We start from the raw sequence: 20,488 nt of genomic DNA, 5'->3' as shown, positions 1-20,488 counted from the left end.
GATCGATTCATTTCAATGGGTCTGTGTACATGAGCGTTTTTCTTCACGCATCAGTTCTGCGTTGCGTGAAAAACGCAGCATGTTCTATATTCTGCGTTTTTCACGCAGTCCTGGCCCCCTAGAAGTGAGCAAGCAAGTCCGGATGCAATGCGTTTTTCACTGATGGTTGCTAGGAGATGTTTGTAAACCTTCAGTTTTTTTATCACGCATGTGAAAAACACATCAAAACACATTGCACCCGCGCGGAAAAAACTGAACAGCTGAACGCAATCGCAGACAAAACTGACTGAACTTACTTGCAAAATGGTGCGAGTTTCACTGAACGCATCCGGACCTAATCGATCACGCTCGTGTGAAAGAGGCCTAAGGACCAGATTATTATATATTTTTTTTTACTATGTCCTGATGCGTAAAACCATAGAATTCAAAGAAGGTGTATTTTTCATGAATGTATATAAAACTGGTGATCAGTCAGTAAATGAACTAGTAGTCAGTAAATAAGGAATACTACCAGTTAGAGCAGTGTTAGAAATAAATGTCAACCATGAAACAGATGGGAATCATCACTTGTTACCCAGAATCCCCTGCCCTGTATTTTCTAGCTCTGAACTCTAGAAATTGCACATCAGCATACTTTAACATGAAGAAAAATAAATCTCCAAACTTTAATATCTACATTCTTGAGCACTAAATAGGCCCCTTTGGAAAACAATTTTATTGTTCCTCATTAAATTAGAATTGTGCTGAGGTGCTTCTATCGTGTCTCCGATTATTATTAATGTACACAATGTGCGCATATTCAGCACTTTTACTCTTAAGACTGAACAAGAGAAGAAACAAGTCCAACTCGTTGCTGATTTTTAGTTTGTTTTTGGGCTTTTACTGTCTTTGCATATACTGGAAGCAGAGATTGACACCTCCCTAATTAATGGCTGATACGTTTACCTCCCATTGGAAACATGAGATGCTCTTATGGTAGGTCTTAGCATCTCCATGTTTAACCTTAAACTTCTTCTTGCACAAGGAACCTATAGTTTTATAATTGGTGGGTTAGAAAATGAGTGTAAGAAAATGATATCCAAACGTGATAATTGATATCTCCACAGCAGCACAGTGTATTTCTACAAACGAATGTACTAACCATGTGTGATTAGGTTAATGACAATCTTGCTATGTGAGATTCAGCATAGTGTCATAACAGGGATTATTGTATTTCCAGGACTTTCTATGCTTTTAGTAAGGAGTTTATGTGCACATTCATTATTTAAAGTGTTATATAATTCCTATGGTAGACAGTCAGAGATTTTTCTGCGCATTATCGATTTGAGGTTAGATCGCATTGCCCCAAGGCCTTAGGTACACTAATATATTACAAATCCATGTTGTAGGGTTCCAAAAAACTGCACCCATAGACTCTTTCCTTTGTCTATGTGTTTCTCTGGTATTACAGGCTGGATACACAGAATTTTCTCGAAGGTTCATATAAAATACTTGGAGTGTTCCGTTGCGCAACATATTACCGAGGCGTTCTCCTGTAGATTCATTGCTTTCAGTGGAGATTATGAATCCTCATGTAGGCACCATATAAGGCCAAATAGAGTGCCTTTGTGTCCACAATACTGATCCAAACAGTAGGTTCTCTGTGTGACGCATTAAGGCCCCCATACACATTAATGTCAGCTGTACCCGCCATTTTTGGCGGGACTGGATGATAATCTAGTATGTATGGGGAGCTCCCTATTCAGCATGTTGAACAACAGTGCTTATCCTTTGGTTCTCCCAGGAGGTAAGATGCTGCCAGAGGAGTCTGACAGCATTTTTCTGCTTTCTCTTTGTTGAAAATACATACACACTTGTCGAGTCATGTATGTATATGTATGCTGCTGAATGTGCATGGGAACCTTCACAGACTCCGTGTGCCGCCATACAGGCTCCATGCATGTGCAACTGCAAAAGGCTAGTTACCATTAACAGAGTTAATGCAATGTTTCTTGAGTTAAATGTTGTGCTTTATTATATATGCACTTAATAGCACAGTATGGAAAACATATGATTAACAACTTGGCAAACTGTGTTTGATTGCTGGGGTGATGGGCTAGGTCCATCCCCTGACTAGTTGCAGAGACAGAGAGAGTAGTCTTAAGCAGCTTTATGGAGAAATGTGCCATAATACCAGAGTACTCCAGAGAGAAGGAGGCCTTGTGGGTCTAGAACCCACAAGGTCGTGCATTGGATTCAGACAGCAAGGTACTGTACTTGTTTATGGCAGAAAGGCTTTGCTGCTGTGGAAAGGGAATGTTGCTAAAACATCCCCCATACTTTGAGACGGATTGGCCACCCGTAACTTATTTCTGCACCCCATATAGTCTGAGAACTTCAGAAGGAGTTAAAAAGGAAACTCACTGCATGTTTGTGGTTCTGTGGAGAGACTGCAAAGTGTCTTTAGAGAGAGAGGGAATACTACAACTATCCATAAGTTGCTGTTGGGAGAATATTGCACTGTGATCTGCATTTGAACAGTGCCCTTTGCTTCTATCAGTGCATTTAACTGGCCTGACTATTGAAAAGACTGTGATTGTTACAATAATTCAAATAGGACTAAGAAGTTAAAGGGGTTGTCCGACAGTGTTCCAAACAACCAAAAAAGCACCCTTTTCTAGATCCTTGGAATCTGCCCCAGAAGTTCAGTGGTCACATGCTGTTAAAGGCACACCTCGCTGCTAAGGGTACTGATTGACTGGCAGGTGTGATGGGTGTGTTTACAGAATGTCATTGCTTTTGGCCAGGCAGGGACTAGAACCGTTGGGGACAGAAGCCATGGCACTGGAATGATGCCACTGTCAAAAGGTGGTGGATATTTGGATGTTGTTTTGAACACTGTCTGTCCCCCCCTCTGAATTTTATTAAATGTTGACAATCCCTTTAAGATCCAAAATGGATTGTCTCTTTACTAAAATCAGAGAATGAGTAGACATTAATCAGATCTTTCAGACATTGTAGTTTCTTTCTGGATTCTAGAAGCACTGTAATAATCGTAATAATAATAATGTTTATTTATATGGCGCCAAGCTATTCTGCAGCGATTTACAATCAGAGAGTTCATACCAGTCAAAATCATACACTACATAGCAACAAACAAGTCAACAATTAAAACAAGACGATTGAGGGCCCTGCTCGTAAGAGCTCATAATCTATGAGGAGATGGGGTAAACACAAAAGGTAACAAGTGCAAGATTCGTACAATGGTGAGGGGACTGGATATAAAGCTGAATGAGCCAGTCACCAGCCGATATTTGTAGGGGTTTTTGAGTGCATGGGGTGTGTTGGATGGTGTTTGATGATGGGTCAGGTTCTGAAGAATGATGATAAATTTGAGGGGGGGGGGGGGGGGGGGGGGTGAATGGAGAAAAGCAAATAAAACTGTGGATGTTGTGAATTAACCTTATTGCTTTCGGGTAGGGCATTCCAGAGAATTGGTGCAGCTTGGGAGAAGTCTTGAAGACAGGAGTGAGAAGTTCGGATTATGGTGGATGTTAATCGTAAATCATTTGCAGAGCATAGAGCACAGGTAGGATGGTAGACGGAGATTAGTAGAGGGTGCAGCACTGCGGAGAGCTTTATGGGTGAGCAGTGGCGTGCCCGGGGGGGAAGGGGGGGGGCGGTCTGCGCCCCGGGTGCCGGCTCTGACGGGGGTGCCAGCAGGCCCAGAAGCAATGAGTGCTTCCATCAATACAGATGACACCCGTGACCCAGTCCCTCATACTGCGGAGGGGCAGGGAGCGGAGCGCATAGTTCCCTGCCCCGCCGCCGATCACTGCCATAGGCTTCAGGTCTAGTAGGCCTGAAGCCTATGCGGTAGTGAAATCCCAGCGCAGACGCGCGTGATGACATCATCGCGCGCGCCTGTGTCGGGACTCAGCAGCACAGTGCAGGGACTCTGCAAGCAAGCGCAGGTAAGTATTTAGCTTTTAGGGTTTCTTTCTTTTTTTCCTTTTTTTTTCTTTTATGTGCCGACTTTGGGGGACATGAGGGGGCCGGGGTGGACAGAGGACGTGTGGGGGCAAACCTTTATTTTATTTTATTTTATAATGTGGCAACTTTGGGGCACAAGAGGGGGTGCACACAAGAGGACATGGGGGGAATATGGTGGGATACTGTGTGGCACAGTGGGGGGGCAATTTATTATGGGAGGAATGGCAATGTGGGAGACACTACTGTGTGGGGGGGCAACGTGGGGGACACTATTGTGTGGGGGGCAGCGTGGGGGAAATTACTGTGTAGGGGACACTACTGTATGTGGGCAGTGTGGGGGACACTACTGTGTGGGGGGACCACTGTGTGGGGGACACTACTGTGTGGGGGGCAGCGTGGGGGACACTACTGTGTGGGGGCAGCGTGGGGGACACTACTGTGTGGGGGGCAGCGTAGGGGACACTACTGTGTGGGGGCAGCGTGGGGGGACACTACTGTGTGGGGGGCAGTGTGGGGGAAATTTCTGTGTGGGGGACACTACTGTATGAGGGCAGTGTGAGGGAAACAACTGTGTGGGGGGACTACTGTGTGGGGGGCAGTGTGGGGGAAATTACTGTGTGGGGGGCAGCATGGGGGACACTACTGTGTGGGGGGCAGCGTGGGGACACTACTGTGTGGGGGGCAGCGTAGGGGACACTACTATGTGGGGGGCAGCGTGGGGGACACTACTGTGTGGGGCCTGCGTGGGGGACACTACTGTGTCAGGGGCAGCGTAGGGGACACTACTGTGTGGTGGACACTACTGTATGGGGCCAGTGTGGGGGACACTACAGTGTGGGGGGCAGAGTGGGGGACACTACTGTGTGGGGGGCAGTGTGGGGGAAATTACTGTGTGGGGGGCAGCATGGGGGCCTTTCTATTGGGGAGGCACTGTAAAGGCCAGTCTATAATTTCTGGGGACACTATACAGGGATTATTGCCTGGAGCACAATATAGAGTGTTATTATTACTGGGGGCACTCTAGGGGACATTATAGCTGCTGTAGACACTATAGGAACATTTGGGGTCATTTATCAAACTGGTGTAAAGTAGAACTGGCTTAGTTGCCCATAGCAACCAATCAGATTCCACCTTTCATATTTGACAGCTCTTTTGGAAATCCAGTTCTACTTTACACCAGTTTGATAAAGGACTCCAATTATGTCTATTAGGGTCACTATTTTTTCAGCAGTATAGTACCTGGGGCATTGGGGGGCACAACGGGCACAGGTATTGGGGGTGGCAGCAGGAAATCTAACATGTCTGTGTTACAAACTCTGTAGAGACAAGATGCAGCTGAAAGAATTTGTCATGGCGGTCTAACGGAGGAGAAGAGGAAAGAGAAGGTCTACATGACAGAAGATATCCCTGGATGTAAGAGGTATGTGGTCAAGTATTGGGGGAAGGGGGTGCCAGAGAAATGACCCGCCCCGGGTGGCAAACACCCTGGGCACGCCACTGTGGGTGAGAATTGGCAGTTTACATTGAATCATGTACTATATGGTCAACCAGTGTAATGACTGGCACAGGGTGAAGACATCGGAGGAGTGGTTAGACAGATAGATGAGCCTGGCTGCTGCATTCAGGATAGATTGGAGAGGGGAATATTTAGTGAGGGGGAGACCAATTATTAACGAGTTACAGTAATTGAGATGGGAATGGATCAGGGTCATGATGAGAGTTTTTATTTCTGTTACGAATAAGAATTTTTCGAAACGCTTCAACAGCCTACACCAGAGAGAATTTGAGTCCTGTATTGTCTGTGCACAATTGCTACAATAAAGATGGAGAACTTGACACTTCAAAAAAAGTGAGTGCTGGAGTCTGAATCTTTCCATTATTTTTATTTCCACAGTAAGAAGGCAGATTCTAGAGATGTTTTTGAGGGTCAGGAAGTGAATGAATGTAGTGGTTGAAGGAAAGATCTGTGTCAAACATAACACCAAGACAGTACTAACTAGGAGTTATGGTGGTGCTGCACACTTAGTGGAAAAATATCAGGTTTAGGTAGGTTAGTAAATGGAGAAAATACAAGTGTACTACTACACATCCCTGGGGGTACTACAAATTGTTTATATTGTTGTATTATGTAATTTTACAGTTCGCTTGAATGGCTAAGGTTAACCACCCTGTTCCTCCCCTCTTGGTAGGAGTGGGCTAGTCCTGCTTCCTGCCAAGAGGGTGAGTTCCTGTCTAGAAACAGAGAGGAGAGGAAGCAATCTTCAGTGCTCCTGCTCCTGTTACAGACTCCACAGAGAGAACGACTTCAATTCATCCTCAAGTGAAGTCTTGAGAGTCCAGACAAGAGAGTGGCCTGCCACACCTAAATCTACAGACACTGCTGTGAAGTGAGGGACTACAGCTAAGCCACCCATCGCTAAATAACCGCTAGGCCAGTATCACCTAAGTGCTGAATTACTGCCAGCCAACCTGCCTAAATGTCCTTGTTGGTGCCAGAGAAGAATTAAAGCCTGCTGCTATTGTATGTATTTCAAGTTCTACATTGCACTTAGTAAAAAGGACTTTGTTACGTTTAACTCTGGGCCTCATTCTTCCATACTACTGTTTATTTCCTCTGCACCAATCCCCAGGGAGCAACGGCCTGAGAGAGTTCACTGTGGCACAATACTTCATCAGGGGCTCTACTACTCCTATCCACTAACACCAGCTCCTCAGGGGTTCGCTGCACAAAAAGTTCAGTTTTTGAAAGATTCAGTTTAAGATAGAGAGAAGCCATAATGGAGACTCCAGACAGTCACTGGTGTTCCGTAGTACAGCAGGGCTGCGGTCACAGGATGAAGTGTATAGTTGGGTGTCATCCTCTTTGACTCATAGATCTATGGGTTATGCTAGTCTTTCAGTTACCAAGGATCTACTTATTTATTGCATATATGAGCTACCTTCTGACAATATCCTATTACCTGTCGACTTCTTTATGTATATTAGAAAAGTCTTTATGAGCATGAGTACACTGTGAAATCCAGGATCACTAGGGGCGGTGTAGTGAATGTGCAATACTATTTCCCAAATACAGAATGGTTCCATCCATCAATAATCCGTGGTAGAGGAGAAGTTCTAATAAACTGGAAAGGTAGTTAAGTGTTGTCTTTTGGGACAGGATAAGAGATGCAAAGACGGTACTGTAATACAGTCAAACCTTAATTATATTCTGGCTGCAAGCCAATCAATGCAGCCTTACACTCAGCAATGTTCAAGTCTAAATCTCTTATTGAGAAATGATTGATACCTTGGAAACCACAGTAACGTCTTTAACAAGGGCAGTTAGAGAAATTGCATTTTGTTTCCCTGGCTCCCCCATCATTTCAAGTCATTTTCCTCTAAGACATGCCCTTTTGGTACAATAGGCAGACCTAATCTCCCTTACCTACTGCTGATTTTGCTTCAACACGAGCTCGTTCAGGGCCTAGAATACAGGATATTCTTCCACCCGTAGAAGCTTTTAAGAACAACACAACTCCTTGTGCACATATTACTTAGGCCTACTCCTTCCCGCAGTTTAGCAAATGGGCTGAGCCTGAGCGATTTCCAGATGCAAGTGAATAAGAAAACTCCAGCAAGTACTGTGATGTCTTAGCTAAGACCATGTAATTTAACTCTGTGTGAGGAATTCTTATTAAATTATAACATGCTGCCTCTTATAGAGTCGGCTGATTTATCGCTACACAAAAGACTCCAACGCAGCCTCTACCATATAATCAGATGGGGAAAGCAAAACACAATGAAACAAACACAACAGCAATGCACTAAGATGGAGCGCCCGGGCTGTAATTCTACACGTTTATGTTAAGTAGCTGAGGAGAAGAAAGGAAACCTCGGAACTTGTAGAGAAAGTAAGACGCTAGCAATCTTGTTTAGCAGAGAAAGAATATAATTCATGGGATGTATTTAGTTATGTTTTTTTCCCTCTTTAGTTTTTTTTCCTGTTTCGCAAATATTTTTTGCATTCTATAATGTACAGAGTAACTGGGGACAATGAGTCCTTATCTTGGTAAGTGGCATTTAGTGGTCAGCTCTGACCCTGCCTACTGGTTGTGCTCAGAAACGGATAAGTCTTCAAACGTCTTACTGTTGCCAGACTGCAATTCCCAGCATGCTGTGATGGCTTGTTGCTGTCAATGCATGCCTAGAGGTGTAGTTTCATGACAACTTGTCATTTCAGATGAGCATTCAGAATAAGTTGTCTTGTGGACATGAGGAATACAGGTTCCATGCATCTCTTTGGGGGTGCCAAATGTGTAGGCCACTTGGGGGTGGATGTGTGGCTACCAACTATAGGGCTGTTATGCTAGTGTGGCACAGAGGGGGTCACAAACTTCCCAATCAGGTAAGCTATTTCTTGGAGGTGACTTGCCCGGACAATTCATTCTTTATTGACCTATGGGAAGATGTCTTCTGAAGACACCTTCCTGGTACAGTTAGCACATACAAAGGGCTGGATTTCTTTTCCATTCTCCACATCTTGATCAGACTAGAAATGTATAACTATCCCCATAGTTCTGGGCCAGCTCATCCGATACAAGTATTTGACTGGGGTTGTAATGTCGTACTGATAGCTGTTATGGTTGCTTATGTGAGGCCACAACATTTAGCTACACATGGCCTCCAATGTGAAGAGTTTTCAGTGTGATGTGTGTAAATGACCCTCACGGAGAAATGGAACATAGTTTCCCCAGTGGGCAGTGCCGGATCTGCCAGGGAAAGTTGCAAAATGGCTACTATGGGGTACAGCATCTTAGAAAGTTCCTCCAATGTAAAAGGACTCATAAGGTGGCAGTCAGATTACTGAGGATGATGTGAGGGTAGAGAAGTAGTAGATATGGAATACACAGCATTGAGAGGACAAGAGTAGAAGACACAAGGGGCAAGAATTAAAGGGCATCTGTCAGCAGATTTGTACCTATGAAACTGGCTGACTTGTTGGATTTGTGCTTGCCAGCTGAAGGCATCTGTGTTGGTCCTACCGGTATGTTCATATGTGCCTGCATTACTGAGAAAAATGATGTTTTAATATATGCAAATAAGCCTCGAGGAACAACGTCGGTGTTGCCGTTACACCCAGAGGCTCTGCTCTCTCTGCAACTGCTGTACCCTATGCACTTTGCTTGATAGGGCCAGGTAGTGACACACAATAAACACCTGGCCCTCTATCAAAGTGGAGAGCGTGTGGCAGTTGCAGAGAGAGCAGAGCCTCTAGGTGTAACTGCACTGCCCCCATTGGTCCTAGAGGCTCATTTGCATACATTGAAATATAATTTTCTCAGCAATGTGGGCACATATGAACATGAGACCAACACAGATGCCTTCAGCTGCCAAGTGCACATGTAACAGGTCAGCCAGTTTCATAGGCCATAGTTATCTTAATCCTTGTCTTTCTCAGTCATTGATGGTGGGGGTAGTAGATCCCTGTCCCACCTTATTTCTATGCCAGGGGTTATAGAAAGAATAGCACTAATTATTTGTAATATATGACACCAAGCAACCATGTGTCAATCATTGGTGATACTAGTGATATGCTGTTTGATAAGCAGCTTTACTAATGTATGCCTGTTCGTACCTGTGTACCCTCCAGGGATGGTGATGTGCAGAATGACTGTGAGCTGCACACAATACGCTGTGGAGTCACACAGCCTGGGAAGCAGATGCTTCACCAAATGTCTAAGAACAGTTATTGTCTTCAACCAAATGTCTCCTGAAATGCTGCAGGAGTGATGGCTTCTCTCCCTCTCCCCTTCACTGTGCTTCAGTGCACAATCCTCGTATTAGATGATGTCCTACATCAGCATTTCTTCAAACTGAGCAACAGCTAATGATGACAAACCACGAGAAATAGATAGTGCTCATTTGCATAAAAATTAAAATATATCCAAAGGCGCTTTCTCGCAAGAACATTTGCAGAGCCAATGGCTACGTCTTTTTTTGACGGTGATCAGATTTCACTTTTTAAGAAGAGATTTGCATGCAGATTTGTCGAGTGTTTTATTTAGATCAGTGTATAATTAAGTAAGCATTCAGCAGAAGAAAAAAAACTTCTTTGTGTGGTAAAAGCTTCTGAATGGTTTTAACTCAGCTACTGCCAAAAAGATTCAAAGGAGCAGAATATGTACAATAAACACAGCGTTTCCATACATTGCAAACATGTATGATGTTTCGAAAGGAACAGATGTTCTGAGGGGCAGAGGTCTTAACATTTACTATCCAGTTTAGCTCATGGTTTCCAAGTGTGGGATGTTTGTGTGTGATCTGCAGATGTAGAGACATAATACCACATAGAAACAATACTGAAAATTACAGTGTGCCACACAAAATTTGCACAAGGAAGAAGCCCTCTCCAAAATCAGAATGGTTCCTGTCCCATTTTCTAACCATCCAAGTCAAACTGCCCCGCAAGGCTTGTGGTCTCCTCTCACCAAAGCTTAAGGGGACTGGTCTGTGTTCCAGCATTTTCCTAGGTTGCCACTCAAGCATTGGTCATATTCAAATGCGAGGAGTCGGGTTGGATAGAGTAAAAGATAATGTTATTGCACCTCTAAATGCTAAACTAGATAGCACATCTTCCTCTGGAAGCAACATTAGGAATAGATTAAATGCATTCACTGGAGTGATTGTTGGGACTTCACCATTTGGTTGATGAATAAATTTGGATTTGGGAAACTACCAGGAGGACACTCCTTACCCAAGTATGTGGTGCCAACATTGAAGTTTGTTATAGAGGAGAAACAATGGTCAGTGTATTTTCTTCTTTGTTTAAACTCTGGGCTCCAGCACAGAATGACATTCTAGAGAATTGTAGACTTCAAGCTTTGTGGCAACAGTTTGGTGCCAGCTCTTTCTTCCTTACAGACCATGCCCGTGGGCACAAAGACATGTTTATAAAAAAGATTTGCTAAGTTTGTTGAGGAAGAACTTAGCTGCACAGAACCCTGACCTCAAATCCAATACTACCCTAGTAGATGACCAACTAAACTGGCCCTAATTCTTCCACTGCGCTAGACCACCAGGGAAGCTAGCATTCACACTTCCACTATCATAGATCACCAGAGAAACTGGCATTCATTCCTCTGCTCTAGACCCCCGGGAAAGCTTTTAAGTGGCTCAGACCTTACAGAATGAATGTTTGTATCCCTGTGTAGTATGCATGGCTCCCGATTCTAGGATGGAAGAAGGAATCAATGGGACAGAGCTGTAACTTGTCAATTTTGTACTGTTCACTCACAGCACAACAAGCTTAATAATTTCAACAGTCTTTTGACAGGCAACAGACTTTGTGGTTACAGACTCTTAAAGTCAATGAGGTCACAGGCTTAGTCAGAGGTATCAAGTAAGTTAGGTACACTATCTCTATAAGTGGAAACAGGCAACACCTTGCCATACTCTTCCCTGGCTTGCAGTGCACTCAGGTCCTGGACGATGACACTATGTCTCTGGTGTCCTCAGAGTGGTGCAGTGACAATGGTTATATGTGCAGTTATCACGGCCGTCTCTGCACATGATGTAGTGCCGCACATTCTGCACAGTCTCTAGCAAGTGCTCAGAGGTAGAAGTATCACTGTGATCACAACTGTATAGCACACTGTCCTCAGTCATACCATTCCTTGTTATACACATTACTGAACACAATCTATCACATAGCATTGCTTACAGCCTGTAGACTGGCTGGTCTTGGTTACAGGTATATCGGGTACACAGGCCTTGGCTTATTTGTATTCTTCAGCTCCAGCTTCAACTTCTTCTGTGATATTTGGCTTCAGATGCTCTTATTGCTAGTACCTTTAACCTCCACTATCTAGCTAGTTAATCACAGGATTAATGCTTGCTTTATTTCCAGCAGCATGCTTCCAGCTCACTTTTCCATCAACAAATTATGAAGTCAGTAGAACACTGCTATTTATAATATCTCTACCATGTGCTCTCAGTTCTCTCACTATATACTTAAGAACCTTATGTAAATTAGATCAGCTGACTAACAGTTCTTGCACTTGCACATATTATCCAACAATTATAATGCAATTGGTCAGTAGATGTCAGAATAACCTTAGAGTTGCACACAACACACCTACAGTGCTGCCGATAATTATTCATACCCCTGGAAAATTTTGACTTAAAGTTACTTTTATTCAACCAGCAAGTAATTTTTTGCTGGGAAATGACATAGGTGTCTCCCAAAAGATAATAAAACGATGTACAAGAGGCATTATTGTGGGGGAAAAAACATTTCTCAGCTTTTATTTACATTTGAGCAAAAAGTGTCCAGTCCAAAATTATTCATACCCTTCTCAATAATCAATAGAAAAGCCTTTATTGGCTATTACAGCGATCAAACGCTTCCTATAATTGCAGACCAGCTTTTTGCATGTCTCCACAGGTATTTTTGCCCATTCATCTTTAGCAATGAGCTCCAAATCTTTCAGGTTGGAGGGTCTTCTTGCCATCACCCTGATCTTTAGCTCCGTGCACAGATTCTCAATTGGATTCAAGTCTGGACTCTGGCTGGGCCACTCCAAAACATTAATGTTGTTGTCTGTTAACCATTTCTTCACCACTTTTGCTGTGTGTTTTGGGCAGGGACGGACTGAGAACTCTCAGGGCCCCCGGGCAAAATAAATCAAGGGCCCCCTTACAGGCCCCACCCATGTTCTGCTGCAAGCCCCACCCTTGTCCCGCCTCCATGCCCCACCTCCAGCCACACCCTACACAATCTTTAATAAGATTTCAAAGTTAAAGTGACACAAAAGGCACCCAGACCACTTCAGCTCATTGAAGTAGTCTGGGTACAGTGTCCCTTTTGCAAATCGAGCTGCAATGTTCTAGAGAAACTGCATTGTTTACGTTCCAGCAATAAGTCAGCCTCTAGTGGCTGGCAGACACCTGAGGGCTTCCTGGAGTAAAACAGACCTTTGGTCCGGTATCTGACGCTGGACATCCTCACACCCTGCATGATGACCTCCAGGATCAAATTTTTCCCCATAGGAAAGCATTGATTCAATGCTTTCGTATGGGGTGATCTAATCTCAGCATCCATTAGTGAGCCTCTGTTAGAAGCAGTGTGGGCATAACTACTGTGAAGGGGGCACATATCTGGGCATAACTACTGTGAAAGGGGGGGAGGCCCTTCACAGTAGTTATTAATCCCTTTCAGCAGTCCCCCCTTCAGTGAATGGGGGACTGCTGAAAGGGGTTAATAACTACTGTGAAGGGCCTAGCCGTCCGGGCAACCCCACAGATCATCCCCCCACCCACCTTGTACTTGTTCCACTGATCCGCTACTTGCGGGCTACATGGGCATGAGTTCAGTCACTTCGGTGCGCAATCCCATCCTGCGGCGCGTGATCCCGCGAGACCCGTGACCTACAGCGGCGGGTCTTGCGGGATCACGCGCTGCAGGACGGGATTGCCCACCGAAGTGACTGAACTCATTCCCGCGCAGCCAAGTATCGGAACAATTACAAGAGGGGTGGGGAATAGCCAAATTAAAAAATATTTTGAACCAAAAGATGTTATGGGGGCTCTGTGGATGGCACTGTTATGGGGTCTCTGTGGATGGCACTGTTATGGGGTCTCTGTGGATGGCACTGTTATGGGGGCTCTGTGGATAGCACTGTTATGGGGGCTCTGTGGATGGCACTGTTGTGGGGGCTCTGTGGATGACACTGTTGTCGGGGGGGATCTGTGGGTGACACATATATAGCACCTTATGCTATATATGTGTCATCCACAGATCCCCCCATAACAGTGTCCCTGTGAGTAAATGATCCCCAATACAGGGTCTGGGGGCCGGCATCTGGTGTTGTAATGGCAGCGGGGACCGGTGCAGTCACTGTATTCTATTACACCGGGCCCCGCTCACTGTAATACTAATATTCATATGTGAACAACTTGAAATCCTCTGCGATCCTCTCCCTCTGAGCTCTCTGTACACACAAACTCAGTAGCAGGTTGGGCGGCAGCGCAACTCACTGACGTCACGCGCCTGCTCCTCCTACTTCATTCATAAAGTGGGAGGAGCAGGCGCGTGACGTCAGTGAGTTGCACTGCCGCCCGGCCTGCTACTGTGTTTGTGAGTACAGAGAGCTCAGAGGGAGAGTAATCGCAGAGGATTTCAAGTTGTTCACATATGAATATTAGTATTACAGTAAGCGGGGCCCGGTGTAATAGAATACAGTGACTGCAACGGGCCCCGCTGCCATTACCAGGCCAGCATAACATTCGGAATCGGGGTGCTGGGCATAACATTAACACATAATGTTATTCTGCTGTGGGCCCCCATCCCGGCCGGGCCCTTGGACCATGTCCGAAGTGCCCGACCGGTCAGTCCGCCCCTGGTTTTGGGTCATTGTCATGCTGTAATGTCCACTGGTGCCCAAGGCCAAGTTTCTCTGCAGACTGCCTGATGTCGTTGAGAATCCTCATGTATTGCTCTTTTTTCATGGTGCCGTGTACTGTGATTAGGTTCCCTAGTCCATTGGCTGAAAAACACCCCTAAAGCATTAGGTTCCCACCACCATGTTTGACAGTGGGGATGGTGTTCTTTGGGTTGAAGACTTCTCCTTTTTTACGCCAACTGGACACTTTTTGCTCAAATGTAAATAAAAGCTGAGAAATGTTTTTTTTTCCCACAATAATGCCTCTTGTATATCGTCTTATTATCTTTTGGAAGACACCTATTGTATGTAATTTCCCGTCAAAAAATTACTTGCTGGTTGAATAAAAGTAACTTTAAGTCAAAATTTGCCATGGGTATGAATAATTATGGGCAGCACTGTACATTCACACTGTAAGTTTTATCCTACTTAATGTAGTACCTTCCATTTTGGCAGCCCAGCTTGTGATTCCCATCAGTACAAGACCTACACAACACATATAGCATGTAACACATCACATTACAAATTTACCATGGCATATCATACAGTACAGACCAAAAGTTTGGACACACCTTCTCATTCAAAGAGTTTTCTTTATTTTCATGACTAAGAAAATTGTAGATTCACACTGAAGGCATCAAAACTATGAATTAACACATGTGGAATTATATACATAGCAAACAAGTGTGAAACAACTGAAATATGTCATATTCTAGGTTCTTCAAAGTAGCCACCTTTTGCTTTGATTACTGCTTTGCACACTCTTGGCATTCTCTTGATGAGCTTCAAGAGGTAATCCCCTGAAATGGTTTTCACTTCACAGGTGTGCCCTGTCAGGTTTAATAAGTGGGATTTCTTCCCTTATAAATGGGGTTGGGACCATCAGTTGCGTTGAGGAGAAGTCAGGTGGATACACAGCTGATAGTCCTACTGAATAGACTGTTAGAATTTGTATTATGGCAAGAAAAAAGCAGCTAAGTAAAGAAAAATGAGTGGCCATCATTACTTTAAGAAATGAAGGTCAGTCAGTCAGCCGAAAAATTGGGAAAACTTTGAAAGTAAGGGCTATTTGACCATGAAGGAGAGTGATGGGGTGCTGCGCCAGATGACCTGACCTCCACAGTCACCGGACCTGAACCCAATCGAGATGGTTTGGGGTGAGCTGGACCGCAGAGTGAAGGCAAAAGGGCCAACAAGTGCTAAGCATCTCTGGGAACTCCTTCAAGACTGTTGGAAGACCATTTCAGGTGACTACCTCTTGAAGCTCATCAAGAGAATGCCAAGAGTGTGCAAAGCAGTAATCAAAGCAAAAGGTGGCTACTTTGAAGAACCTAGAATATGACATATTTTCAGTTGTTTCACACTTGTTTGTTATGTATATAATTCCACATGTGTTAATTCATAGTTTTGATGCCTTCATAGTCATGAAAATAAAGAAAACTCTTTGAATTACAGGGTGTGTCCAAACTTTTGGCCTGTACTGTACATACAAGGTGGCCACTTGCTTCAACCCCAAAAGCCACTCTAGCCACGCCCCCAACTCAACTAAGCCACACCCCCACTGCCAGCAAAGAGAAAAAAATAGTTCTGGAAGACCTTCAGGTGACTTTCGCAGGGCCGGAGTGCTTCTCTCACCCTCAGTCAGTCACAGAGTGACATGTCTGCTAGCTTTAGTGATTGACTCGGGGTGAGAGAAGCCTGTCAGTCAGTTTGTGCCTGCAGCTTACATTTAGACAGCACAATGGATTCTAGGGAAGTCACACTATTGTTTCCTGAACTTAAAGGGGTGTGTGAAACTCTAATATTGATAGTTTATCCTAAGAAACAGTGTCAGACTGTGGCATCTAGGGCCCACCAGGGAAACTGATTCTAGGGGCCCACCCTAAAGCTACATGGAAATATTACGTCCACATTCCACATGGGACATAACGCTGCAGATGCCACATGAAAATCCGCAGCAAGTGTTTTTAGGTCCCTTCAAAGTGAATATGATTTTATGAAATCTCATCCACATGCTTTAAATAAAATTCATAGCATAAATTGGACAGTGATGCAGATTTTAAATCAGTGTCATTTGGGGTGGATTTTGCTGCTGCAGATTTGCAAGTGGATGTACCCTCATATGTTCTTTTTTAGGGCTTAACCTACATGAACATTACACCAAACTTTATAGTGCACTGCACTACATCAATATTGTAGGCCATGAATACTGATCATTGGGGTCTGAACTCCAGGTCCCCCACAAGTTATCACAATGAAAGAAGTTTCACTGCAAGTCATGCACCCCACGGCTCATCCATGTGATGGCTGTGCCAAACATCGCGCCCTTTCCTGTTTGAATGAAAGAGCACAGATACAGCCATATGTACAGTACATGTACAACGGGCGGCCCCCCAGGGTCAATTGTGTCCCAGGTTTATAGGAATTGCCGAGTGGAGGGTTGTGGTGCGGCCTTAATTCTGTTTCTGTGTGTGTCACGGTGCACCTAGATGGATACCGTCGATCCCCAGGGTTAGGCTCCAGAGCAATAAAGGGGAGAGTTGTAGGAGGTGGAGAATAAGTCGAGTCCAGACATGGTCAAAGTTCAACAGCTTTAGGGTCCTTTCACATGTCTGCAAATTGCGGATCCTCAAAACACGGACACCAACCATGTGCGTTCCACACGAACCGCACATGGTCGCCACTATTCTTGTGGCTGTGGACAAGAATAGGACATGTTCACTGAAAATGAATGGGTCCGCACCCGTTTGTCAAAATTGAGGAACGGATGCGGAGCCATTTTGCGGACGCGTGATTGGACCCTTACTTAAATAAACTTGCATTCAGACAATCAATATTCAGTCTTTCTCTTGGTTCCTGCAGGTTTTGGGGTAAACTGGCAGTCAAACTTGAATACCTTGCGCTATCTTTCTCTGCTGTGCTAGACTCTGGCTTCCATCTGGCAGCTGGACTTTAGGACTGTTTGGTACCTTTTGAGTGGGGTGCTTTTGGCTGTTGACCCCTTATGATACTCTGTTTTTGTAAGGAGTCATGGTGAAAATCACCGCTCATATGAACAGCCCCATAGAAATGAATGGGTCGGTATTCAGTGCGAGTGCAATGCGTTCACCTCACGCTTAGCATCCACGCGGAATACTAGCCCGTGTGAAAGGGGCCTAAGGGGGGAAATAGTTATAAAATAAAAAGTTAAAAAAAGATTTTAAAAAAAACACCAAAATATTAAGTTTAAGTCATCCCCTTGCCCAATTTTACACATAAAATATATAACCAATAAATAAAATTACATATCGCCACGCCCAATTCAAATATTAAAAAATATCTCCTATGCGGTGAACGCCGTAACAGAATTATTATTTTTTTTAACCACCTCCGGACCGCCTAACGCAGATTCGCGTTCCGGAGGTGGCAGCCCTGCGCAGAGTCACGCATATATGCGTCATCTCGCGATGGCCGAGATTTCCTGCGAACGTGCGCACACAGGCGCATACGCTCACAGGAACGGAAGGTAAGAGAGTGGATCTCCAGCCTGCCAGCGGCGATCGTTCGCTGGCAGGCTGGAGATGTGATTTTTTTAACCCCTAACAGGTATATTAGACGCTGTTTTGATAACAGCGTCAAATATACCTGCTACCTGGTCCTCTGGTGGTCCCCTTTGTTTGGATCGACCACCAGAGGACACAGGCAGCTCAGTAATATGTTGCACCAAGCACCACTACACTACACCCCCCCCTGTCACTTATTAACCCCTTATTCACCCTTGATCACCCCTGATCACCCCATATAGACTCCCTGATCACCCCCCTGTCATTGATTACCCCCTGTCATTGATCACCCCCCTGTAAAGCTCCATTCAGATGTCCGCATGATTTTTACGGATCCACTGATAGATGGATCGGATCCGCAAAACGCATACGGACGTCTGAATGGAGCCTTACAGGGGCGTGATCAATGATTGTGGTGATCACCCCATATAGACTCCCTGATCACCCCCCTGTCATTGATCACCCCCCTGTAAAGCTCCATTCAGATGTCCGCATGATTTTTACGGATCAACTGATAGATGGATCGGATCCGCAAAACGCATACGGACATCTGAATGGAGCCTTACAGGGGCGTGATCAATGACTGTGGTGATCACCCCATATAGACTCCCTGATCACCCCCCTGTCATTGATCACCCCCCTGTAAAGCTCCATTCAGATGTCCGCATGATTTTTACGGATCCACTGATAGATGGATCGGATCTGTAAAACGCATACGGACGTCTGAATGGAGCCCTACAGGGGCGTGATCAATGACTGTGGTGATCACCCCATATAGACTCCCTGATCACCCCCCTGTCATTGATTACCCCCCTGTCATTGATTACCCCCCTGTCATTGATCACCCCCCTGTAAAGCTCCATTCAGATGTCCGCATGATTTTTACGGATCCACTGATAGATGGATCGGATCCGCAAAACGCATACGGACGTCTGAATGGAGCCTTACAGGGGCGTGATCAATGACTGTGGTGATCACCCCATATAGACTCCCTGATCACCCCCTGTCATTGATCACCCCCCTGTAAAGCTCCATTCAGATGTCCGCATGATTTTTACGGATCCACTGATAGATGGATCGGATCCGCAAAATGCATACGGACGTCTGAATGGAGCCTTACAGGGGCGTGATCAATGACTGTGGTGATCACCCCATATAGACTCCCTGATCACCTTCCTGTCATTGATTACCCCCCTGTCATTAATCACCCCCCTGTAAAGCTCCATTCAGATGTCCGCATGATTTTTACGGATCCACTGATAGATGGATCGGATCCGCAAAACGCATACGGACGTCTGAATGGAGCCTTACAGGGGCGAGATCAATGACTGTGGTGATCACCCCATATAGACTCCCTGATCACCCCCCTGTCATTGATTACCCCCCTGTCATTGATCACCCCCCTGTAAAGCTCCATTCAGATGTCCGCATGATTTTTACTGATCCACTGATAGATGGATCGGATCCGCAAAACGCATACGGACGTCTGAATGGAGCCTTACAGGGGCGTGATCAATGACTGTGGTGATCACCCCATATAGACTCCCTGATCACCCCCCTGTCATTGATCACCCCCCTGTAAAGCTCCATTCAGATGTCCGCATGATTTTTACGGATCCACTGATAGATGGATCGGATCCGCAAAACACATACAGGCGTCTCCCTGGAGCCTTCCAGGGGGGGTGATCACCCCGTATAGACTCCCTGATCACCCCCCTGTCATTGATCACCCCCCTGTCATTGATCACCCCCCTGTCATTGATCACCCCTTTGTAAGGCTCCATTCAGACATTTTTTTTGGCCCAAGTTAGCAGAAATTTTTTTTTTTCTTACAAAGTCTCATATTCCACTAACTTGTGTCAAAAAATTAAATCTCACATGAACTCACCATACCCCTCACAGAATCCAAATGCGTAAAAATTTTTAGACATTTATATTCCAGACTTCTTCTCACGCTTTAGGGCCCCTAGAATGCCAGGGCAGTATAAATACCCCACATGTGACCCCATTTCGGAAAGAAGACACCCCCAGGTATTCCGTGAGGGGCATATTGAGTCCATGAAAGATTGAAATTTTTGTCCCAAGTTAGCGGAAAGGGAGACTTTGTGAGAAAAAAATAAATAAAATCAATTTCCGCTAACTTGTGCCAATGCCCCATGCCCCTCATTGAATACCTTGGGGTGTCTTCTTTCCAAAATGGGGTCACATGTGGGGTATTTATACTGCCCTGGCATTTTAGGGGCCCTAAAGCGTGAGAAGAAGTCTGGGATCCAAATGTCTAAAAATGCCCTCCTAAAAGGAATGTGGGCCCCTTTGCGCATCTAGGCTGCAAAAAAGTGTCACACATCTGGTATCGCCGTACTCAGGAGAAGTTGGGCAATGTGTTTTGGGGTGTCATTTTACATATACCCATGCTGGGTGAGATAAATATCTTGGTCAAATGCCAACTTTGTATAAAAAAAATGGGAAAAGTTGTCTTTTGCCGAGATATTTCTCTCACCCAGCATGAGTATATGTAAAAAGACACCCCAAAACACATTGCCCAACTTCTCCTGA

Source organism: Bufo bufo, chromosome 6 (assembly GCF_905171765.1).
Source record: "Bufo bufo chromosome 6, aBufBuf1.1, whole genome shotgun sequence".
Classification (NCBI taxonomy): domain Eukaryota; kingdom Metazoa; phylum Chordata; class Amphibia; order Anura; family Bufonidae; genus Bufo; species Bufo bufo.
The sequence above is the reverse complement of the archived record's forward strand: the minus strand, read 5'-3'. Positions refer to the sequence as shown.